This window comes from Eschrichtius robustus, chromosome 3, assembly GCF_028021215.1.
Source record: "Eschrichtius robustus isolate mEscRob2 chromosome 3, mEscRob2.pri, whole genome shotgun sequence".
NCBI classification, from domain to species: Eukaryota; Metazoa; Chordata; class Mammalia; order Artiodactyla; family Eschrichtiidae; genus Eschrichtius; species Eschrichtius robustus.
The window spans coordinates 116,102,768-116,128,416 of NC_090826.1; the positions used below are offsets into that span (position 1 = coordinate 116,102,768).

The 25,649-nt window shown below is 42.2% G+C and overlaps 1 non-coding gene across 1 annotated transcript; it reads right to left on the reverse strand.

The window, feature by feature from the left end:
- Nucleotides 1-23,987: 23,987 nt before the first annotated feature.
- TRNAR-UCU (transfer RNA arginine (anticodon UCU)) lies at nucleotides 23,988-24,061 on the reverse strand. Its single transcript has one exon. It is a non-coding gene; the product is annotated as a tRNA-Arg (tRNA).
- Nucleotides 24,062-25,649: the final 1,588 nt, after the last annotated feature.

Genomic DNA, 25,649 nt, shown 5'->3' on the forward strand with positions numbered 1-25,649 from the left:
CACCAAGAACAGTTTTGCTTATTTGCTTTTTGTTTGTTCGTTTTCAGGCCACGCCATGTGTCTTGTGGGATCTTACTGCCCTGACCAGGAATCAAACCCGGGCGCTCGGCAGTGAAAGCACAGAGTCCTACCCACTGGACTGCCAGGGAATTCCCTGCTTATTTGCTTTATTCTACAACATGCATACAATAATTTCAAAATTATAACATCAACAATAAAACAACTGAGTGAAGTTTAGGATTCCCTTGAGTTCTTTTTGTCCTTAGAAAACCTGCCACCAAAAGATGGATTCTGTGAGTCAGAGTCTTGTGTGCAAAAGACATTTGAAATATTTCCTTTTACTGTATAGTTATATGTTATCTATTAAATATGCAATTTGGTTAACTGGTTACAGTTTTTAGTTGAGCAGACAAGATATGTGCAACTTGTCTTGCACAAGGATCCTGGAGCAGCTTGCTCTGCCACCTCTTCCCGTCTTTCTGATCACCTGTGTCATTATCACAGCTATTGGCCTGTCTTTTGTTCCTAAACTAAACTGTCCTTCCCTGCCAAGGAGCTGGCTGTGAAAAATGTTAGGTATTTAGTATCCCTACACCAATTTCAAAGAAAATCCTTCTTTGTTATAACTCTTGGGCCAGATGTGGAAGACTGGGCTGTCATGTGTAGAACTGCCAGGGAGGAGGACATGATTGCAGGGAAGACAGAGAGAATCAATGAGGAGAAGATGAAGGGAGAGAGTGACAGCTCAAGAGAGAAGGAGGGAACTAGCTGTGACTTGGAAGGGAAAGGCTGGTCATGGACACTAGTGCTGTGAGGGTCCTCCAAATAAGGCTGAAGGAACCTGAGTCAGAACCTTAATATCTGCAGGCAACTGATTCTTTTTTAGCAGGTACTGTTCTAATGACTTACCCCTATTGGCTCATTTAATCCCTCTGGCAACTAGATGGTAGGGTGTATGATTATCCCCTTTTTACTGATGAGGGAAGTGAGGCAGAGAGAGGTTTTGTAATTCACCCAGTGTCATAGAGATATTGAGTGGCAGAGTCAGGATTCAAACAACAGAGCCTGGTCCAAACTCCAGCACATCATAAGAAGCTCTTCCTCCAAGAGCCAGCTAACTGGCTCTTAGAAAGTTAAAGGATTATTCAAGACCGGTGAGATTCCCTACTGCCTGCATAAACTGGTGATAGAAACTGTAAAGGGAGCCCTCCAACCATGTTATCATTCCAGTGAAGCCCCTTAATCCCTAAGTGACTGTGGAGTAATTTTCTTGTTTAGAAACCACAATCTTACCCAACACCATGACTCAAATAACAGGCTGTGACAACCATTTTAAGTATAGACTCTGCTTGATTGTGTTGTGGGGGGACCTGTGAGCACAATCTGTATACGTGGGAAAATTATGAGATCTCAGACACTAGTTTGGTGTGATTCTGTAAGCTCCTATTTTTGTTTGTTTTTGTTTTCTAGGTTTTTGTTTACTTGCTTTGCATGTGTAACGTTATTCTCCTTCAACAGATGGGCTCTCAGTTTTTCTTCTATTCAAGTATATTTAAGCCTGGGCTCCAGGCTCACAACATGGTTTTAGGTTTTAAACAACTCTCTGATCTCCCTGTGCTGGTTTTATAAACCAGATAATGACCATAGGGTACTTACTCCACTGACAAATCTTATATTCCAAGGGCACTCTGCCACATGGGAAGTAAGAAATAATAATGAAGCAAATTCCATGGATGTAAAGTGGTGAGAAAGCACTCTTCCTTTGGAGTCCGAATTTAAAATCATGTCATTGAAACTTATGGTCTTTACTGTTTATACATTTTTTATATCCAGGACAAGAGTTTAAGCCAAGAACCTACATACATCCGTCTTTGGCTCCCATCCAACACCTGGGCTACTATCATGCAGTTGAGTCAAGCAGAGAAAAAACAAAGGAATGAATGCATGCATGAATGAAATAAACATTGTTCTTCTATTCTCCTTGCTCTTTGTTGATGTTATTATTCATCTGAAGAGATAATGGCAGGAAAGGTAGAAAGGACCTAGGGAGAAAAGAGAAAGGGCTACAGATCAAGAGAAAAAGCTAGATGATCACAATTTGTAGAGAACAGAATAGTCTGAGAAGGTTTGCTAATATCAGCAGCTGTATTCATCCAAGTGATACCAGAAAACCCAGAAGTCCCAGTGGATTATTTGCTCACATTCCAGTCTGATGTAAGTGTTCCTGGTGGGGCAGCTTTCCTCCAAGCAGTGACTCAGATGCCCAGTTTCCTTCTATTTTTGTGGCAGTTCCATCCTCAAGACTTGGTTTCCAGTATCACCACTGGTATGAATATCCAGTAAGCAGACAAGAAAAAAGAGAGTGGAGAAAGAGCATTTGCCTCTCGACCACCTCGTCCTATAAGACATTCACATCACATCCGCACACATGCCACTAGCACCCAGTCCCTTCTAGATACAAGGCAGTCTGGAAAGGTGGCCCCTGGAAGGGGAGCATGAATTCTTGGTGGGATGTTAGCTGTCTATGCCATAACTCTAGGAGCGTTAGTCAGGATCCTGTCCTGAGAACACTTGTTTAGGAAAAAAAAAAAAAATGGCACTGGGAAGGAATTCAAAGGAAAAAGGATCACAAGCTGCCATCTCTCAAAAACCCTAGAAATGGGCAGAATAAACTAGCCGAAGTCAGTCAAAACTGTGATGTCAATTGCAGAAGACCGTTCCTCTCTTCCTTAATGCCTTGCTCTCCTCTGATGTTCAGACAGGCATTCATTCAGTGCTCTCATGGTGACCCCAAGCTCTTTGGACCCTTCTATTTAATGGTAATTCTGCCCCATTCTCTCAAGACATTGCTAGAAGACCAGCTAATCAAGAGCTAAGATGTACACAACTGAATTGATCCTGTCTTTAATATATCTGCATTTTTACTATTCTTTATTTTCATTACCTAAGGACTATAGAAACCTTGGACCCCACGAAAATGATTAACTCATGTTATCACAGTCCAATTTAGGAGAAATTTGACAGGCAGCTAGTCCTTTGGAAGCCCTTCAATCATAGTACACAGCCTGCTCTATGAGTGAAGTCAACCCACTAATAAAATAGTAATAAATAATAATAAAATACTAAAACTCATAAAATGTCTGTCATTATCATAGTTCCTAATATTTTACAAAGGCCTTTAATATGCATGTACAAATCAAAACAGTAGTATAAAATAAGAAAAACATATGATCTCCATTTTACTTATGAAGAAATTAAGACTCAGATAAGCTAAATGACTTTCCTAAAGTCACATAATCAGTACAGAGCAGACTAAAAACTAAAGCCAAGATGTTTTGATTCCTACTTCAGTGCTCTTTCATAATTCTGAGGCAATGGGCCCTTTCTTGTGATGTTCAGTATTTCTTGGGTATTTAGAAGTCTCTGCCTTTCAAATGATCTTCCAGCAAAAATTAGCCTGTTTACCTGTCTTCCAACCTGGTCTTACATTTGAGATCCTTTTCCTTATTTTCTCTTCAACATGTATTACCTCTACATTCATGTTCTAATTGTCCTCTTTCTCCACCTTCAATATTTTCTTATGATCAGTTATCTGGGGGGAAAAAAGGTTCATATTTTGATTAAAGTGCCATGACATATTCCTGCACTTATTTCCCAATCCACAGAAAATTTTCCACGACAGGCATCCTTCCCAATCATCCTTGCCAATCTACTCTCCATGGCAGTAATGCACTCTTTCCCTCCTTTTTTTTTTTCTTTTTAATCATGAAAGCTGATTGAACAAGCACTAAACTAACAGTGTTGGATTGTGGCAGGAAAGCAAGTAAAGACCTATGACCCGACACATATGGTTAAAAGGAGACTGTAGTGATAAGCCACAAGATGGGAGTAAATTCCTCCTTAAATCCCCATGCAAATCCAGTCTGTTACACAACAGGGCTTGTGTGTATTTGCCAGTAACTATGCTTAGGAGAAAATCTGCCTTGTTTACTCCATTTTCCCAGACTCTACTTGATTCAAGATACTCTCCTTTCAATTTTCATCCCATATTCTTGCCTTTTTTCCACATTTCTAATTCCTTTAAATAATTGCCTCACAATCTCTGTTCTTCCCTCCCTTTACTTTCTTTTATTCATTTTGTTTTCCAGATTATTTCCTAATTAGTCACACTTGACCTTAATATTTCTGCTCATTGCTTCCTCCCAAAATATATCATATTAAGTCTCCAGAAGTTTTTTCTCTATTATCCAGCTGCTCCAAAATTGAAGATGAGCTTATAGGGCTGCAGTTGGCAAACTACAGGCCAAATCCAGCCTGTGGTTCATTTTTGTAAGGCTCCTAAGCTAAGAATGGTTTTTACGTGTTTAAAGGATTGTAAATCCAAACAGAGACAGACAGGCCCAGAAAGCCTAAAATATTTACTATCTGCCCTTCTACAGAAAAAGTTTGCCAGCCCCTATTCCAGACTATGAAAAACTTCTGGTCTCTCATCCATTGCTATCCTCAGTAATCTTGATGATTCTTTGAGATTCTCTGCCCAGTTTTCAAGTAGAGGACACAGGATAACAAGGCAACCAACTGCAAAAAGGAACCAAAACCCAAGGCCCCTAATATTTTTCTTCATGTGGCATGACCATTATTAGAAGGGTTTAGAACTCCTTTTTATCTCAATTTATTGTCTTAGGGGTAGAGTATTTTGGGTCATAGAGAACAACTCAGATCATGGCCTTCACATTCCCGCTGTATCAGGGCTACACTGGAGAACCAGCATCCTTCTCTCCAACCAGGAGAGTAAGAGAGAAGCAGGGGAGGTGGACCAGCATGCAAGGCAGCAGGGAGGTTGTCCAGGAGGAGAAAGGTCTGAATCATTTAGCCTCCCGGTGCATCCTAGGTGGTGGCGACTGGGTCTTCCCCCAGCCACACCAAGATAGAGACTGATTTGAATCTTTCCCGCATTTGAATTACAACTTCTGGCTCTGACTCTGATACCCTGTTAGCAGGTTGAGGTGTCACTAGAGAAGTAAAGAGCCTGGGAGGTCATGATAGCAGTGTCCCCGAGGTACTGATGGGTGTGCTGGTTGTGCTGACAAGCCTGACTGCTTCTCTGAGACAAATGCCAGAGCTAAGGTGTGTGTGAGTTTGTAACAGCAGATCTCAGGAAAGCCTCCACTAAAAACCCTAACCGTCATGAGGGGAAACGCTCTCTGCCGGCAAAATAGGATGAAAGCAAAATAACAGACAACCAGCAACACACCGGAGCAAGATTTATAACCAAAACCTACCTAATTGTAGGCACTCACCAGCTGTAGAACAAGCTAAACTCACATGTTTAGCTCCAGGCTGTGAGAATAGATTTAGGAGACACATATAAAAACAATAACAACAATACCAATAATAAGGTAGAAGGAGAAAGACCTTTTGCTGGCCCAGAACGTTACTCTTACTAGAATGTAAGATGTCCATAGGGTGATTTTCATTTTTTAATAAATGTTTATTAAACCTATATGAACTGCTAATTTTTGATCTAGAGCTCAGACAGGAGAAGACACTCATCAGGACCACATGGTTATAAAAAACAAGACAGAAAATAGAAGAACAGGGAAAGCACAGGGAGGAAGAGCACAGACGAAATTAAACAGATGTGACTTCAACTCTCAAGTCTATCACTTAGAAGCGATCTAATTTGGAGTGAGTTACTCACCTCTCTGAGCCTCAGTTTTCTTATCTCTAAAGTTGGAACAGTATGTACTTTTCAGGGATCTTGTGAGGATTCGAGGTTGCTTTTCTAATGTAATTGGTTCATGGATGATTCTCTAGAGGGAAAGAGGACAGAGAGAGGAAGCTGTAGGTAGTAGGTACTCTTACTCCAGGAAACATGGGGCCAAGGTGGCCTGAGTGCCAGGATAGCAGAATTTCAGGCAGGGTTATATCCATATTTCCATATCCTTAGGGGATGAAAGATTAGAAAACTTGCAGTTCTCACAATCCATACTATAGTGACCATGGGAATTCCTAGCTGCAAAAAGCATTTCAAGTCTGGGGCCAAGATTTCTGAACAGAAGGTTTGCAAATCAAGCCCTTCCTTCATTGCTTTCTGGACATTCCAGACCCTCAAATACGTGTGCAGGGCAATGTCCCCTTCTTTTTCTGCCTCTAACTTTGAATCTCCTGTTTTCTGACATTCTCAGCCTCCTGGGAGACTCCTAACCACATCCATGTGATAAGCGATATCCTTGTCTGAGAATGAGGGTTAGGGAAGGAAGAAGTGAAACAAAGGAAAATGTGCCACCAAAATTTCACGGGCCTGAGAGTGCCCACCCATTTCCTGCACTGTGGTTATCTCTAAAGGGAGAACCAGGTAATATCCCTGCCTCGAGGTTTGCAAAGTCTCTGGTATTATCAGTAATGAAAAGACAACCTAAAATTGGTAAAAAAAAATATCACTTTGGAAAGCAATAAAGTATACCCTCATGAGGTTGACTAGGAATATAACCTATGATTTAGCAATCTTATTCCCAAGTATATAGTCTGAAAACTCTTGCACCATGAGATACAAGAATATTCTAGCAGCACTGATTATAACAGAAAAAGCTGGAAAAAAATCACATGTCTGTCAAAGGCAAGGTGTATTAATAAATTGTGGTATATCCATATCATGGTGCACTACACATCTGTGGACATAAATAAACTGTTGTACGTCAAAGGACATGGATAAATCTCAAGAAACACAATGATGAGGGAACCAAACAACACAAAAGAAGGTTTCCACTTATATACAGTTTAAAAATAACCAAAACTAGGTAACATATTATTTAGCTATAAAGAAAATTAAGGGGGTGATTTGTTACATCTGGAGGCTGGAAGAGGGGTACCATTGAGGAGGCTGACCCAAGCATCTTCAGAGGAACTGGCAATGTTCTCCTATTAAGCTGGCTGGTTGGAACTTGAGTGTTTATTTTATGACCATAATTATACATTTTAAACTGTTTGGATATTTTATATACATCCTTGGCTATGAATAATTTATTTCATAATAAAAAAAAATTAATGTAACCCAAATGTGCATGGGGCCCCTTGCAGAGTAGCCTCTGCTCTTACTCTACACTGAGCCCAGGAAGAGCACCAGTGTCAACCTTGACAAATAGGACAAATTTTTTTAAACGTTTTGTAGAAGACGGAAATGAGTGTTATATATTGTGTAGCACATGGCAAAAGTTAAACTTTCCCTTTCTTTAATCATCTCTATTCTTCCTTTTTTCCTGCACAAATGTTTTCTCTTTCTCATACGTCTGTCTCCTCCGAAGCCTTGAAGAAGCCCGTCTAGAAACTATGACAATCAATTCTTCCCTCCTCACAGAGCCAGCTGTCCTGGCCAGCCCTAGCCCCCACCACGTGATTGGGGGGCATTGACTGATACAGAATTTTGAATCTTATCAAAAAACTATTGACTGCCACAGCAAACTAATTTCAGAAAAGAAAAAGCACAGATGAACAGGAATCTGTCCCTGTCAAAAAGGAGTTACAAAGCCAAAGAGTACTGACAAGAGAGATGTTGACTATCTTAGGAACTGGCAAAATTAGTTTCATGCCATGAGAAACAGAATAGGTCCAATCACTCATTCACTCATTCTTAGTTCATGGTTTCACCTCATTCTTAGTGAGAGAATAGAAGCCACTGGATGTGAAGCCCCACATCTTCTGACCTACAAACCCACCTACTCACCTGCACTGATCACATCCTTGCTCCCTCTCGAAGCTCAACCTTTCCCTTGGGTTCTGGACTCCATCTTTTCTTAAATCCTAGAAGACGTCAAGCCTTACATTATCTTTCTTCTCCTGAACCTCCAATTTCTGCCCCTCTCCTGGATTATCTTCTTTGGCCTAAAAACATAATCCACTATCTCTCTTTAAGAATATAACAACAACAATAATCCTTCATTGATCCACACCTCTCCATACCTACTGGTCCATTTCTCAGTTCTCTTCTACAGCCAAACTTCTTGAAAGGGTGACTTACACACACTGCCTCCGTTCCTAAATTCTGAATTTTATACTACTGAAATCTAGCCTCTGACTTCACCGCTCACTGAAACTGTTCGTGCTGAAACACCCACTGACTTCCATGTTGTGCAAAGTTCAATGGACACTTCTCAGTCATGTTACTGAACTTCTCAGCAATGGCACTCCCTCTTCCTTAGAATTTTTCTTTTTTGTTTCCTAAAACCACTTTCTCTCTTACTGGCTGTTTCTCCTCAGTTGTCTTGAATGGTTCCTCCTCCTTTACCCAAATTTCAAATCATGGGGGTCCAAAGAGCTTGTCTGAGCCCTCTTTGCTCTTCTCTCTACATTTTCTTCCCCAAATAACCTCATCAATTTCCACAGGTCTACTACTTATGATCTTTATGTGGAGGCCTTTTAAATTTACACGTGAAGCCTCTGAGCTCTTCTGAGCTCAAAACTCATATCCAACTACCTGCCTGGAGCCTTCTCTTGGAAAATTTACACACATCTCAAATGTAAATAGAACTCTTATCTTTCTCTTGAGCCTGTTTTTTTTTTTTTTTTTTTTGAAGTATATAGTTGATTTACAATGTTGTGTTCATTTCTGCTGTACAGCAAAGTGATTCAGTTATCCATACATATACACTCTTTTTTATATTCTTTCCCATTATGGTTTAATCTTAGGATATTGAATACAGTTCCCTGTGCTATCACAGTAGGACCTTGAGCCTGTTTCTTTCTCCTTCTTCCAAATCTTCCGCGATCAGTACATAGCAATCCATTACTTCAGTGAGAAACATCCTTGATTCCTTTCTTTCCTTCATCATTCACATCTAAGTCATCAAAATATCTGATCAATTTCGATCTTTAACATATAATCTCAAACCTACATTCTTCTGTCTTTACTGCCCTTGCATGACTCCAAGACAGTACTATCTCCTTCACTGTGATGGTGATGTTCCTGCAGCACTTTGTCACTCATCCCCCAAGTCCTCCCTTCTGAACTCCTAACTACGGGGCAACGTCTCTGGGTGATCTCACTCCTGTGTCTGTCCAGGATGCCCAGCTCATTCTATTCCATCCATATTTAACTCAGCGCCTCATTCTGCCCTTTCCTCTGCCTGGAGTTCGCCCCCCTTTCCCAACTGGGAAAGGCTTCTTGTTCATCTTACCCAGAGTACCTCCACCCATCAGCCTCTGTCTCAGTCTCTTATTTATTCCCTTCCTAACAAACTAATTACAAATGGTGGCTACTTCATTTATTTTTTATTTTTTTTTTTTTTTCTACTGCTTTCCTTTTTGTCAATATCTCCTACCTGAATACATGTTTCACGAGGGTCAGGGCCTCCTATGTCTTGTTTATTCTTCTTCTTCCAGTTCCTAACACAGTGACTGACATAAAATAGTTGCCAGACATAGCGACAGAAGCAAGATAATGACAAATGCCTCAAAAGTCCACAATAAAATGACTTCAGCACAAATTAATCGCCTCTTACGTGTCAGCCAGTCTGTTGGGGAGACAGAAATAAAAGACAAGTAAATATGGCATGGGGAACGCCACGACAGAGGTACACACAGGAGGTGACAGGCAGTCAAAGGTAAGGCACCTGATCTAGATGGGGTGGGAAGGCTAGCCGAGAAAGGCTACACAGAGGAGTTTGACATTTCAGAGGTTGTTTTAAGTCATCCAGTGAAGAAATGGAGGAAGGGCATTCCAAGCGGAGTGAATAGATAAAGTGTATCAGTCTGAGAAGACTCTCCTCCAACTCCTCCAGCCAGAAATGTGTAAACCAAGGGCTCTGCTTACACTCTCCTTTCCTTAACCCCAAACTAGACAAATGTGCCATACTTCAAAATGTCATCTCATCCCCACCCTCTGCTTCCAGGAAGTACTGTCTTTATTAATCTCAGGCACACCTACTTAAAAAGATAAATTTAACCCACCTGTAAAAGGCACAGATCTCAAGCAAAAGTAACAACTTGGAATACACTGTCTGTGTGCAAGTTTGCTACATTAACCTGAATGACAGACTCACCTGAGATGATGTTGCCATGTCACAATATCACTTACTCCACGCTCAGCAAAGGCAGAGAACAACCCAGAGCTAGGATCGTGGTCCAGGAAACTTTTGAAACTGTGTGTTAATGATGGAGAAGTTTCTGTGGCTGTGCTGTGTAAAGTTGTTTTCTCAAGACTTTTATAGTTTTTAAAAAAAGCAGATAGGTAGTGAAGATTAGCCAGACTCTGGGTATAATCATTCATTTCTAAGACCTGTGGATTCACAGGAGTCATTTCGAGGTATATTTAATTAAGGAGAACTTTAATACGATGTTTCTTTCCACCTTAAGGATTTGAAATTACCCTTTAAAACACAAAAGTTAAAATGAGAAGCACTTTTAGGAATAATCTTCTTCACCCCTTCGTTTTATAATCCAAGAGACTTAAGACCAAAAGAGTAAGACCATTCATGTAATCAAGGTGTTTGTGGTGGTTAATTCTATGTGTCAACTTGACTGGGCCGGGGGTGCCCACATACTTGGTCAAACATCATTTCTGGGTGTGTCTGTGAGGGCGTTTCTGGATGAGACTAACATTTGAATCTGTAGCCTGAGTAAAGCAAATTGCCCCTCCCAATGTGGTGGGCCCCATCCAATCTGTTGAAAACCTGAATAGAATAAAAGGCTAAGAAAAAATTCTTCCTCTCTGCTTGACTGTCTTCAAGCTAGAACATCAGTCTTCTCCTGCCTCCGAATTTGGACTTGGACTGGAACTATATTATCTGTTCTCCTGGGTAGGAGTTTCTCAGCCTCCATAATCACATAAGCCAGTTCCTAATAATAAATCAATCAGTATCTCTCACCCTCCCTTCCTTTCTGTACACACACACACACACACACACACACACACACACAAATTATTGGTTTTGTCTCTCTCAAGAATCTTCACTGGGGGCTTCCCTGGTGGCGCAGTGGTTGAGAATCTGCCTGCCAATGCAGGGAACACGGGTTCGAGCCCTGGTCTGGGAGGATCCCACATGCCGTGGAGCAACTGGGCCCGTGAGCCACAACTACTGAGCCTGCGCGTCTGGAGCCTGTGCTCCGCAACAAGAGAGGCCGCGACAGTGACAGGCCCACGCACAGTGATGAAGAGTGGCCCCCCCGCTCGCCGCAACTAGAGAAAGCCCTCGCACAGTAACGAAGACCCAACACAGCCATACATAAATAAATAAATAAATAAATAAATAAGGCAGATGCTTGCTTTAAAAAAAAAAAAAAAAAGAATCTTCACTAATACAGTGTTCAATGTCATCCCAAGGGAACCACACATCCGACCTCAATAGCTTCCTCCAACCACCAAAGTCCTGGGGTTCCAGGTCAAACGCCACACCATTAGCAGCATTCGCCACCCAGGTCCTGCCATTTTCCTGTGTGACTCTCTGTCCACATGGGTGGCCTGTCCTGAATCCTACCTTCTCTTTTTTTTAAATAATTGAAGGATAGTTGATTTACAATATTATATTAGTTTCAGGTATACAACATAATGATTCAATATTTTTATAGATTCTACTTCACTTAAGGTTATTATAAAATATTGGCTATATTCCCTATGCTATACAACATATCCTTGTAGCTTATGTATCTTATACACAGTAGTCTGAACCTCTTAATCCCCTACCCCTATATCGCCCCTCTGCCTTTCCCTGCCCCCACTGGTAACCACTAGTTTATTCTCTATATCTGTGAGTCTGTTTCTGTTTTGTTATTTTCTTGCCTTCTCTTTTCTTTGACTTTTCCATTCCCATTAACCTTCTCTTTGCTTCTGCTGCAAGCAGATTCTTTTCCTCATGTAAATTGATACAATCAAATACTCTATACTCTGAGAATAACCTTGCAGCATCACAGCTAGTTCACTGAATTGCTCCCAGCCTCTCGCCTGCTTTTTGACCCATCCCTTAGTCCCCCTCTGACTTCATTTCCATGCACACCCAGCTTTGCTCCTAGGGGCTGTAGAAAACCCCCACTTGCCAGTATCCTAAACCTCCTCCGTCTCTGTCCTTCCTCCACATCCGTTTCCCTCCTCGCAGACTGTAACTCCAGTCACTTCACCTGTCAGCTTTCTCCACGCTTGTACCCAGCTGCGAATCGCTGCTAGAGAAAATCACACAGCTATGAATTAATGATAAACTTTATCTGCGTTCTCCACGCTGCTCCACAAACATACTGTGCTTCCTACTCAGCTGACTCTCCACATTTCAATAATAATTACTTCAAGATTTCTTCACTCTCTTCAGATACTTGACCCCTCTACATCTGAGTTCACTCTCAGAAAATTACTCTTATTCTACTTCATAGAAGATAGAGATCCATCAGACCAAACTCCTTCAACTTTCTAACTATAGTGGATTGAATAGTGTCCCCACTAAAAAAAAAAAAAAAATGTCCAGATCCTAACCCTCAAAACCTGTGAATGTGACCTTATTTGGAAAAAGAATTTTTGCAGACATAACTAAGTTTAGGGTGAGCCCTAAATCCAATGGCAGGTCTCTTGATAAGAGAAAGGCAGAAAGAATTCTGAGACACAGAGAAGCTGGTCATGTGATGATAGAGGCAGAGGTAGGAGGTATGCAGCCTCAGACAAGGGACCCCTTCAGAGGGGGAGAGACCAGATGATGCCTTAATTTTTGGACTTCTGACTTCCAAAACTGTGAGAGAATAAACTTCTGTGTTCTTACACCACCCAGTTTGGGGTAATTTGTTATGGCATCCCTAGGAAATTAATAATGCCAATCAAGCTGGCACTTACCTGCATCCGTAACTGCCCCATATCCTTCCTCTTTATTTACAAGAACAAAGGGTGGATACCTCCTATTTATGTCTCCAGCTAGGCTGAGGATCACACAACAAGGCCTTGTGATTAATGGTGCAAGTCTCAAGTCAGATGCATGGTTATGAATCCCAGCTCCACCATGTACTGCATGGCCTTGGTACCTATCTGTGCGTCAGTTTCCTCATCTCAAAGAAATGGGATAATAAAAATAGTACCTCTCAGAGAGGCTGTATAAGACTCAAATGAGACAGTGCTCTCTGAACAGTTCCTGCACAAAGAAGGGCCCAGTAAATTATTATCTTTTAATTAGCTCTGGTTATCTTCTTAGGGACTAAACTATTTAGTGAGTATTTCCTTTCTGGTTCCTTCAGCCTTTCTTTCATGGGATAATTTCCATGAGTGTTGAAACATTCTCAACCCTTTCATTTCCAAAAAACAACATCACTCCCCTAACCATACCTCTCCCACCAGCTCCCACCCATCCCTAAACTCCATTTCACAACAAATCTGCGCTCACTGCCTCCACTTTCTCATCCCTTCCTCATTCCTCAGTTCACATGTGAACCAACTGAAATCGACTCTGGCCCTCCACTGCACCTGCACTGGGCAAGGCCACACATGACTTACTTCTAAAGAAAACATCAGTTGTTATCAGCAGCCTTTGCCACTGCTGCCCACACACCCTTTTTTAAGAGCTTCTTTCCATTGGCTCTGGCACCTGTCCTCCTGGTTGTCTCCTAGGCTCTCTGGCCGGTCTCCTGTGTTGGCTTCCCCCTCTTCTAATGATTCCTTAAATGATGGGTTCCTCAGGGCTTCTTTTTAGCCATTCTTTTTTCTGTACCTTCAGTGAGATGTCGACCACTCCCAAAACATCAATTTACTCCCAACAGGCTGATGATTCCTGACTTGTCTCTCCAGCCCAGATTCCTCTTCCTCATTCCAGGCTTACATATCTCATTGCTCACTAGACATATCTACCAATACGTCTTAGACATTTCAAATTCAACATGTCCAAGGGGGAATACTCACCTTCCCTGACCATTTCGAGAATCTACATCTTGTCTGGTACACACTGTCTCACTAAGTGGCACCTCCCATCACCCCTTGGTTCAAGCCAGAAAGCTGTGAGCCATCCTGGACTCGTCTCTTCCTTTGACCGTAAAACCAATTTCCACCAAGTCTTATCCATTCAACATCTTAAATATCTCTCAGATTCACTCACTTTTCTCCTTCTCCACTGCCCTAATATAAGCCAATGCCACATCACACATACCTTGAAACTAATGTCCCATCGGGGGTTTTCCTCCAGAACTTCTCCAAATTTCAGCTAGAATAATCTTTCCAAAATATAAATCTGAGTGTGGTCACCCCTACCCCCATACACACACAAACAGTTAAAATTTTTCATTGCTGGTATTTGCTCTTATAATAAAACCCAAACTCCTTAAAAAGATTTATCAGCCCCTCCACAGTCTGGCTCTCAGCATTTGACTCCCGTCCCATAGCCTGCCTGGTGTCTTTTTGTTCTCCCTTTCTTCCATGGCTTCATACCACTTCTTCCAGGAAGACCTCCATGACTCTTTGTCCTCCAGATATTCCATGACATTCTCTGTACTTCTTTTAGCAGAGAACTCACCAGAACATGTTGGGATGCCGTAATTAATGTCTGCTTTCCACACTATGTAGCAAGCTCTGTAAGGGTCAGAATCATGCCTGTCTTGTTCCCCATATCTCCCCAGTGCTTCTCAAAGCTCCTGACACACAGTAAGCATTTAATGAAGACGGGCTGAGGAAATAGACAAATGCTTTTCTAAGAGGGAGGGGATATTTGTATACATATAGCTGATTCACTTCACTGTACAGCAGAGACTAACACAACATTGTAAAGCAATTATACCCCAATAAAAAAAGTAAACAAATGCTGCTTTTCTTGTGAATAACTCAGTACTTTATACGGCATTTCTCTAAATTCCCCGTGAATCATGACTGAGTTTGTATATGTAAAATGACCATAATTAAAAGTTATTGACTGAATTAAAGGAGCAATTAGAGTGATTTATCCCTGAACTCTCCCATAGAGTAAGTTAATTCAAAGGAAAGGAATTATTTGAAGAAAACCTAGAAACTGGGAGCCGTTTAGTGGTGTGACCTGGAGACCTTGGAGAAAAAGTTTTAATGGCGTCGAACTCAGATTAAGATAGACCATGAAAAGGATCCTTTATAGTAGCCTGGTTTCCTGAGGGGTCAAGTTTGGAAATTATAAAGAAATACATACAGAGGAATTTAGGATAGGAAGCCATGGACAACATCCAAATTTGAGGGATTACTAAATAAGACATCTCTTAACCTGGTCAAAGTTGGACTCTATCTTTTATACTTTCTACACCTTTAACCGATAATCTACTTCTTATTCGCGCCATTTCAGATAAGTCTGACATCTTATTTCTCTTCTTTCGTATATGGATCATGGATGAGGTTTACAGGCAACGCGTGCATTGAAATGGGATAGATGCGATCTTTGACCAAAATCAAGTCAGAAAAGAACACATTTTAATGTTTGTGATTTGACATGCAAATAAAGAAAGTAAAAGAGTATCTAATAAATGAGGCTCACATACCATGAGGGAAATGCCGTATGCAGGAACACTGACTTTCCAGAGAAGAAAGGTTTTAGATTTTGCATTGGAAAAGCCTGGCTGGCATTGTTGAGCAAGATTTCCAGCAGGTGGCGCCCTGAACCAATTAATGGGAAACACAAACGCCAATGTGCTGTTGGACATTTTAAGAATTAAAATGTTTTAAGAATTAAATCACCTCCCTTTTTGAGATATATATACTCTGATCACACACTCAGGAGATTGTGGAGTCCATGCCTTCTGTGCAGACACATATACATGCGCCTAGATACATTCCTCCACTGGGGAATAGAGTAGCATTAGATATACTACTACTATACTATGAAGGCTAACGTTAACAAGCCAGACATACAAACACACATACATATGTATGTGAATTGGATCTGCTTCTCAGGGCCAATCCATCTCCTCCAAATTGGTCCTTTAACACCATCTACTAAATAGTCCACATTTCTCTGCTATATTAGCATTCTCTCTCTCTCTCCACAATAACTAATCCAACTTTCTATGCTTTCTTCAAGCACGCAACATCCTCTTTTTCCCAGTTATTCTCACAAGACGACATGATTACTTACTTTAAAAGAAGGAGGAGGAGGAGGAGAAGGAGGAAGAGGAGGAGAAGGAGCCACCTCCATCATCAGGTGAAATTTTCTTATCTTCCGGATGTCAACATGCAAATCTACATCTGCACACATGCTACCATCCTACAGCAAGAGAGAAGCTGACTCTCCAGCTACCAAAGTGAATCCCTTCACGGTACTCTACATCATATTCCCACCCCCCTCCACTTCCTCAGAAACCTTGGCTATCATTTTTGCCTTTTTCCTCTATTTCTCTCTCTTGACTATTCAAACTCTCCTTCTCAATGGCTTCCTCCCCAGTGGTTTTCAAACAGCTCAAGTCTCTCCCACTGAAAAAACAAATAAAATGGGTGGATGTATAGATACAAGTTTGGCCATGAGTTAATCATTGTTGAAACTAAGTGATGGGTACATGAGGGTTCGTGATACTACTCTGTTGAATTTATTTACATTTGAAAATTTCCAGAATTAAAAGTTTTAAAATAGAAAAAACAAAAAGATGTTCTTGTTTGGCTCTTTCTGCCATCCAGCTCACCACCATCCCCTCATCCCTTCTCAGCCAAACTTTTAAGAGTTGCCTCTCTGTGTTCCCTCCATGTCTTCCTCTCCCCCTTCCTCTGCACTCCAATCCAGTTTCTTGCCCTGATACTCCATAGAAAGTGAAATAACTCCCACTACTGGCTTCCACGTCACTGAATCTAACAGATAAGTTTAGTTCTGCTTATTCTTGACTTTTCAGTAGCATGTGGTACTCAATCAAGTCCCATCTTGAACGCTCCCTTCCTGTGAGTTCAGAAATGATAATATTCCGGTTTCCCTCTTATTTCTCTTGCCATTGCTTTTCTCTTTTTCTACTGTGCCATTAAATATTAGAGTTCCTCTTAGCTCATTCTTAGGTCCTTCTCACTCTACACTTTCTCCCAGGTGATCTCATTCATACTTTTGGCTTCAAATTCCAACATGCAGATGACTCCCAAAATCAAACCATCAGTTCAGACCCTGACCTGGCTCTCAACTTCATAGCACCTCAAAGTTAGAATCTCAGAGCTGAACTCACCTACCCCGAACCTGGTCTTCTATCAGTGTTTCCTATCTCAGTCAATGGTAGGCAAGCCAGAAATCTTGGAGCCATACTTGACAGGTCCTTCCTCTTTGTACCATTTCCAACCCACCACCGAATCCTGCACATTTTAGCTCCTAAATATCTCTAAAACCCACCTACTTCTCTCTGTTTGCACCACTACCCACCCCCACCCCCAATCCAAGCTAACCTCACTTTGCACAACAACTACTGAACAGCTATTCAGCTCCAGCATCTATCCTGGCACCCTTCTACCCTGTCCCCTGAGCAGCAGCTGTAGTAATCGGTCTAAAATGCAAAGCTAATCATGTTATTCTTTGACTTAAAACTCTTCAGTGGTTTCTTCCTGTTTTTCAGATAAGGACAAAACCCCCTACAGTCACAACAAGGCCCTGTGGGGTCAGCCTCCTGCCTCTCTCTCCAACTTCATTTCATGCCACTTTCTGCCTTCCTCTCTGTAGTCAAACCACACTCGCTGTTCAGTCATTTGTCCTCCCTCCCATCACAAGACCTTTGTGCTCCCTGTTCCTTTGTCTGGAAAGCTCTTTCCTTCATTCTTTGCCTATTTCCTACTGATCTTTCAGATTCAAGTCAAGAGACATTTCCTGGAAGAAGCTTTCCTTGGCCCCTCTGAGGAGGTCAGCTCCCTCTCCCATAAACGGCCTTGGCTCCATCCACCTCTCCCTCACTCACAGTTGCAATTCTACATGTATTTGTGTGATAATCTCTGTCTCTTTTTGCTTATCCTTGTATCCCCACACCTAGTTCGATGCTTAGCATGGAGTAGGCACTAAATAAATATCTGTCGAATGAGTAACTGAATGAATGTTCATTCCCTGCCAGGTTTCTATCTACTTAACCAGTCTCTAGGCTATCTCCCCCATCACCTCTGAGTGAATACTCAGGGGTCACAAACTCATTTTTAGTATTAATATATCTCTGTGATTTTATAACTGATATATACCAGACACCCACATGTGGGACATGCCAGTCATTTTTATTATAAGGTTTGGAGCCGCATAATTATTTTTGTACCTAAAAATGCAGATATAATGAAGTAGAACCCCAATTTGTACTAGAATGTAGCATAAAGCATGAGACTTCAAAGCAATGTTGTACTTGGCAAAAGCCACTTTAGGCTCTGCTTCGTGACACCTGGGGGTAAGCAATCACTCTCCTCCACTACTTGGGGCACACTTAAGTACAAAAATTTTAAAGTACTGTTGGAAGTTTGTGCATAATTAGAAAAGAAAAAAGTTGCATATTCCTTCAAAATAAGTATAAGTGGTTCTAAATTGTCTGCTATTTTGGATGGTACCATTTCCCTAAAAGGAGAGAAGGAAGAAGAATATTTGGGGTTGTTAGTGATTCCCAGATGATACTTCTCCGAGACTCAGGACTGAACTGGGTGCATGGCAGGCAGCACTCCCAGAAAGTGCCCTGGTCAGGAACACAGCAGCCAATCTCTGGTATCCTATCTCCTCCCAGCTCCCCAGGAATTTGTCTTTAGACTCATCCCACCTTCCCTGTATAGACATACTTGCCCTCATACCTAGCTTTAAAGCCTTGCATTGCTCCTAGCAGAAAAGGTTTCACATGACCCTCTCCACAGGGCCTGTGAAACCTTGTCCCCAGGGCTGGACTAAGGATTGCTGCAAGGTTTCGATGCTCAGAACCCTAGAGAGAAATCCAGGGCTCCCACAGTGACCACAGGGGAGTGAGTCCTCTTGAGGTTAACTACTATAGAAGATACATCGTGCACTTCTTATTTCCCTTGGCACTCTACTATGCCCAAGCATTTTCAAGGTGGAGAAACATGTGGTCCATGGCTAAGTCCCCCAGAGCCTCACACAGGATCTCCAAGAAAATAGCTTGAGGCATGCAGTCTGAAGAAGTCTGGTTGGACAAACTGTCCATAAACAAAGGAAGCCAGTGTTTGTTTTTGCACCTACTATGTATCTACGTATCCAGACACTTTTCCATTTTACCTTATTTAATTCTAGATATTATTTGGCTCATTTTCTAGATGAGAAAACCAAGGCTCAAGAAACCTAGTGCATGCCCAAAGTTATGCAAGTAAAGAGGAAGCCCTCTGATGCAGACCCAGGTCCGTGTCATCCCCATGCAGTTTTTCCTCCACTATGCTCGTGTTTCCAGCTTCTCATATCATGTGACTCTGTGCCTCACCTGCTGTCCATTCTCTCAATGGAACCACCACAGGAAAACATTACCATTGCAGAAGCAAAAAGATATATCTTCCAAGGAAGACATGGAGAAGTTTAAAAACATTCTGTTCCATTATAATTTATAGAAACTGCAAAAGACATAAACACTGAAATCATGATTAGGAGAATAAGTTCCATTTCCTACGGCTCTTAAATACAAACAAAATGAACATTTTTTTTCCTAGTAAGTGGAATCATTGTAATGACAATAAATAAAAGTAGTTCCTAGACAAAACATAAATGACCCATGCCAGGCTAGCTCTCCAGAGATGATAACTCACTTTTGTAGGTAGGCATTGTTATAAAACCCTCCACTTCTGGTGGTACTAGCTCCACCACTTGGGAACCACAGTGCCACGTCCCGCTGCTTCTAAAAGGTGTTGGGTCCAGCAGACCTGCAAACATTCCACTCCCCCCAATCCAGTCTATTCTTTACCAACAGCCAAAATTATCCTTTTAACATCTAAATCAGATTCTACCACTTCTATGCTCAAACCCACCAATGATTTTCATTAGTATGAAGGAAAGTTTGACTTACAAGCCTTATGTCAGCACTTGCCAGTTGGTCTGCAATTGCCCCGAGGTAGTGGTTTGAAAATTTAGTGATTTTTTGTTTTTGTAATGATTGGGGACCACTACTAGCCGCAGAGAGGAAGATTACCTGGGATTTGTGTGTCCTGCAATGTGTAGATGCATCTCACACAAAGAAGACTTTGCCCCATGTTGTGCACTTCTTTTGAATGGCCTACTGAAAAGCTAGTTGTTGGTGTCTAGACCTAGGTTCTATCTTATTTTTCCATATAACTACAGTTTCTGCATGGTTTAAAACTTCCTAAAATATTCAGGAATGCAAAATGCTGCATACTTTGCAAGAAGATTTAATTTGTTTTGATGATAAATTTATCAAGTGTGCACCAGCTTGGAAAATCACAACACTGCTTGTGACTGACATTCCTTGTGATATTTAAAACATGCCTGTATTTTTTTTTTTTTGCATATATAACATCTATAGCTGTTGCACTGAAGGTGATTCTTCATATAGGTATGACTGCTAGTGTGGCATTTATGTATTAAAATACACAGCATTTATTACAAATTTATTTCCTTATATTACAAAGAGGATATTTTATAGATTTGTTTTAATTATGTGCATAGGAAGTTATATAACTTATAAATTTCACTGCAGGAAAGTAAAGGAAAAGTGAGGAGACACTGGACTTATTATACAAGGCAGAGTTGGCTGTGATAGGGTTGAGTACATTATCCTATATGACATGCCCCATATTTATCTCTGAACTTTACTCTTCATCACCCCCTCCCTTCCAACCACACTGACCTTTGTGCTTTCCCTCAAAGCCATCAAGCTCATGCCCAACTCAGGTTCTCTGCTCTTGCTGTTTCTCTGTTTGGAACACCCATCTTCTGGATCTCACTGAGCTCTCTTGCTTCATTCAGTCTTCACTCAAATGCCACCTCCTGGGAAAGTCTTCTGTGACCACCACACTTCACATCACTCTATCTTTAATCATTAGTTCCTCAGCAGGTATCCCTACCTACAATTCTATCATAATATTATTTACCTAACTATTCTTTATCTCGCCCATGGGAATATGCATTCCATGAGGGAAGTGGGCAATGCTATTTTGGATCCCAGTGCCTGCAACATGGAAAGTGGCATAAAGTGGGCACTTGATAAATACTTGTAAAGTGAATGAATTAATGCATGAAGATATCTCCTGTGTTCCTGATCCCTAGGAGCTCCATCTCTTTCTCTTTCCTATCTACATAATTTATAGCCAGTCTAAGTCAGCATTCATTCTTTCAAATATATCCATCCAACGCCAACCATATTTCAGGCAGTGCGAATACAATAATAAATAAGACATATCCTGCCTGCATACTTTGTAATTAATGATCATCGTCAGCACCCGTGAAGCATTTGAGTCCTACAGTGAAATGAGTTTATTAAAAAAACCCCACCCATTTCTATTTTATATTCTGAGTATCTTTAAAATACAATAATTATGATATTCATAAATTACAAGTTATCTCTCGTATGTTAAGAAGAAAGTTTTTATCACATATAAAGGAATTTTTACCAATGTGGAAAATCTTGCTGCCGGTGCTGGTGATGTCCTTCTTCAAGTCCCCAAAACATTACCCCTCAGAGGCTGAGGGAGCTAAAGGCTGATGATATTTGAATAAGTGGAAGCTTTTATTTCCCTTCAGTGGTGTAGCCAGCAGGGGCCTCTACCCACCTGGCTGAGATGAACCCACCTCTGTAAGGCACAGAGGGACCATCTGCCCTCTGAAGGACTCCACTAGCTAGAAAGTCCATTCCATCCTCTTTGTTAGCATGGCACAAGTCAGCATCAGCCCCAGTTGGTGGCATACAGCCACAGTGGAGGTTCCAGGCAGGAGCTGATCATTCAGACCCTTTCATTTCCCTACTCTCTGGCCAGGCATCTTTCCCACATGCTGAGGAGAGAGAAAAAAGCAATCCCAAAACTAACAGAGCCTATATACTTGTACAGAGCTGTACAATGGACTTTCTCATTCATTTTTATGTTTGGAGGATAGGTAGTACCATTTTGTATTTATAAACTGGCAAATTAAAGTTCAGAGAGGTTTAGAAACTTGGCAAAGCTGCGACTTAAACCAAGGTCTTCTGGTTCTAAGTTAGAAAATGGAAATCATTGGCTAAAATAAGTTTGGGGGATTATCTGTGAGGTTTATTTCTCACTGGTATAGAACTTCACGTAAGGAGCAGCCTACATTCCACCCTGATCAAACACTTGAACGAATCTCAATTCAGTGCCTACTTGGGCACACATTCCCTCCCAGTTCCCACAATTTCATAAAAACGACATTCCTAGAAAGCTTCTAGAATTGAGAAAACCTTCGAGTAGGCCATGATGAACCTGTACTCTTACCACAAACTTTAACAGTGACAGAGGAACAACCCTCTTAACTTTTCAAAACTGTTACTATTGAGCAGCACAATTAGAATGATGCAGGGGCGGGGGGGCGGGGGGGGCTAAAAGATGTAGGCAGTATTCTGAATTAAGGCTGAAAACTCTGATATGCCCCTTCCCTAAACCTCCCCCCAAAACGCCCTCCCGCCACACACCCCCATCCACACACACAGACCAATTTCCTTTCAGGCCTGACCTTTAAGCAAAAATATCTAGGATAAACTGAGCTAAAAATAGGCTCCAGAAGGGCTGCCCGGGGATTTCAGGTCCACACCAGTATCCTCCAAAGGGCATATCCATGGGGCTGGTAGGAAAGAGTTAATATTCGAATTGGTGTTCTACCAAAGTAACTCAGGAAGGTAAAGCTGTGTTGGTTCTAACTGCAAGAATCCTAAGTCCCTTTAAAGTACCAGACTGCTTCAAAAGAATTTCAGGAGTTTCAACTTGCTACAAACATGTATGTGTCCTAAAGGCTTAAAACACATCAGTCGCCTTCCATTGTCCTCCTGTCTGCCCTGTCAATTCCCTACCTCTTGGCATGGTTTGGATTCTCCTCTCTCAGCCCGCCCCAGCTTCCTTAGAGCAGGAGTGCACAGCTGGCTGTGTCCTCTGGTCGCCCGTCCAGAGCCCCGTGTCGGAGAGATGCTGACTCGCCAGCAGTCAGGAGGAGAGGTGTGTCTTCTCAGGTTTCCTGAGTTCACCTGAAGTAGAGGTCAGTTCCTGGCTTGGGTGGCTCCCTCTAGCTAATAGACTAGAGGCTGCAACATGAAAGGGAGAGAGCCAGGCCAGCCCAAAGTAGAAAACCAATCTGACCGAGCTCCCAATCTTGCTGAATATGGCCCATTAGATGAGATAGGGAAAGAGAGCAGAAGTGGATGCAGGGTGAGAGAGGTGGTGAGAAAAAGGCTTGTTGGTAACCAGGAATTATGAAAATAACATTCAGATACAAACTTCAAACTTTGTCCTGCAATCAGGAAAGGCTGCAAACTTTTCACAGCAAAGAGCATTTAAGACCTTGACTTTCTTGTACAAGTTTGTCTGCTGCTGGTAATTGGCATGCTGTTGTGTAGTTTATTCCACTGAGACAAAGAGCAATGATTACATCTCACCTTGTAGATGAGGAAGTCGGTGATGAGCATTAGCACAAAAAGCCCACCCTTTGGAATACAAAAGTATAGCCAACAAAGATAGCACAAGAACTCATCCTCTGCATGATCCCATCCATCTCCTGACCCACCTTGGTCAAGGTGATTGTCACCTTGGAACACAACTGGACCTTTCCTCATCAGCATATGGGACGATCTGCTTTTTTGTTTTCTTGGAGGTAAAGGGATGGAACCATAGTGGTTCCAAAACCTATGGCCAGGCGTCTCCGTCCCTCTGTGCCAATGATTTTTCTATGAAGCAAAGGATTCAAAGGCTGTGCCAGTCAGGCTGAGCAGAGAGATGCAGCAGACATCTGAGCCTTCATTAGACAATGAAAATTAGTAAGGGAGGAACAGAGAAAGAACAAAGAAGGAGGAGACAGAAAAAGAGGGGAGGTCCAGGATTCCCAAGGAAAGGGGTTTCCTTTCTCTCCCCAGAGCCCCAGGAAGGAATAAATATAATTATCGACCTAGCATGACAGCATACAAAATAAAAGAGGTACCTGCCAGGTGACCATCTCTGCCGGGACTCGAACCCGGAACCTCTGGATTAGAAGTCCAGCGCGCTCGTCCATTGCGCCACAGAGACCTCACCACACACACAGCATCAGCACCAGAACTGAAAAAGCACATACCTTCTGCATCACCGAGCCATCTCAGCATCCTGCTCTCTGAGCGGTGGGGGGACAGGGACAGCTGGAAAATCTGGAGTGGAGATCTACCAGCCGGCTCCATCAAAGCTTTTCTCAATACCGTGGGTCCTGGGGTCCTCAGAGGATTGGAGAAATGTGAAGGTGGTCATTTTCCCAGTCCCAGAATCTCTGATGGAGTAGGACAGAGCTACAGCCTTTGCTCTTCTTTCCTCTCCATCCCTAAGGGAGGATAGGGAGAATGCCTTTCTATTCTCATGCTAATTAAGCAGAGCGCACCCAGCCCAGCAGAGAAAACCGAAGCCTTCTCTACCTCCACCCCTCTCCCTCGCTGTGGTTTCATCCCATTCCAGCTATTCTCACACAGGGGCTGGGCAAAGCGGGGAGATTCAGGAAAACCCTCGATCCCTGAGACAAAGGAGCTGCCTCCGTAAAGAAACAGTGTGAACGGCAGCAGCGGCTAGCAGGGAAGCTGGGCTCCAGGAGACTGGTCCAGTTCTCAGCTTTGAGAGCTGCATCTGTCGAGTCTGGGGAAGAGGTAACAGGAGTCTGATATGATGTTCCTTTAACATCTTCACTAGAATTAAGGATGGGAGTGGAGTCAGAGCAGCAGTGAGTGTGTGTGTATATGTGTGTGTGTGTGTGTGAGAGAGAGAGAGAGAGAGAGAGAGAAAGTGAGAGTGAGAGAGAGAGGGAGGGAGAGCATACACAGGGAAGAGGGTGAGAGTGGCAGCTCTGTAATGAAATACAGATGGTCTTCAAGCAGCCCTCCTCGAATACCTGCTTCCCTTCCCCCACCTTCCCCAGCTCCAAGTCTGCCTTTCTTTCCTCCCAGGACTGTCTCATTTAAAGAATGAGGATTTCTCAGCTGTCTGGGCTTGCTAGAGGTGTCCCAGGACAATCAAACTGACCATCCCTCCACAACCATACATAAAGACCTCCATACCCAGCCCAGACCCAATAACACAGTTCCTATTTTTAAAAGCCTCCTAGAGAAGACAATGCCATAATCACTGTTTCCACTATGCCAGTCCTTCTGAAAGTCTAATCTAAGTCCTTCTTACCTCACCTTCAGCTCATTTTATCTTATTTGATTCCCAGATACATCAGGGGACAATGCATTGATCTAAAGACTTTGATTCAGTGTTCAGGACCCCACTCCCACTCAAAAGGTTGCAATAAGAGCAAAGCGCCGGCTCAGACTCCCCTCTTGCTCCCTCAGTGTGTGCTTCTTAGGGCCCACGGCTCTGGGCACTGCCAACTGACTCCAATTATAACTCAAGATCTAGGTGATGGCCAAGTGAAGAACAATATGACAATATGAAGGGCTTCAATTAGAGGAATCTTTAAGGGCTCTTCTAACTCTCAGACTACATCCTAGTGCAATGTCTCACACTTCCCTACCCGTTCCTATAGCCCCAACGATGGGATCTGGGAGAGAACAGACCAAGGTGATTCAGTCAGGCTGGGATGCAAGGGGAAGACTAACACCTGGGGAAAAACAGCCACTCCAGTCAAGCTTGCCTT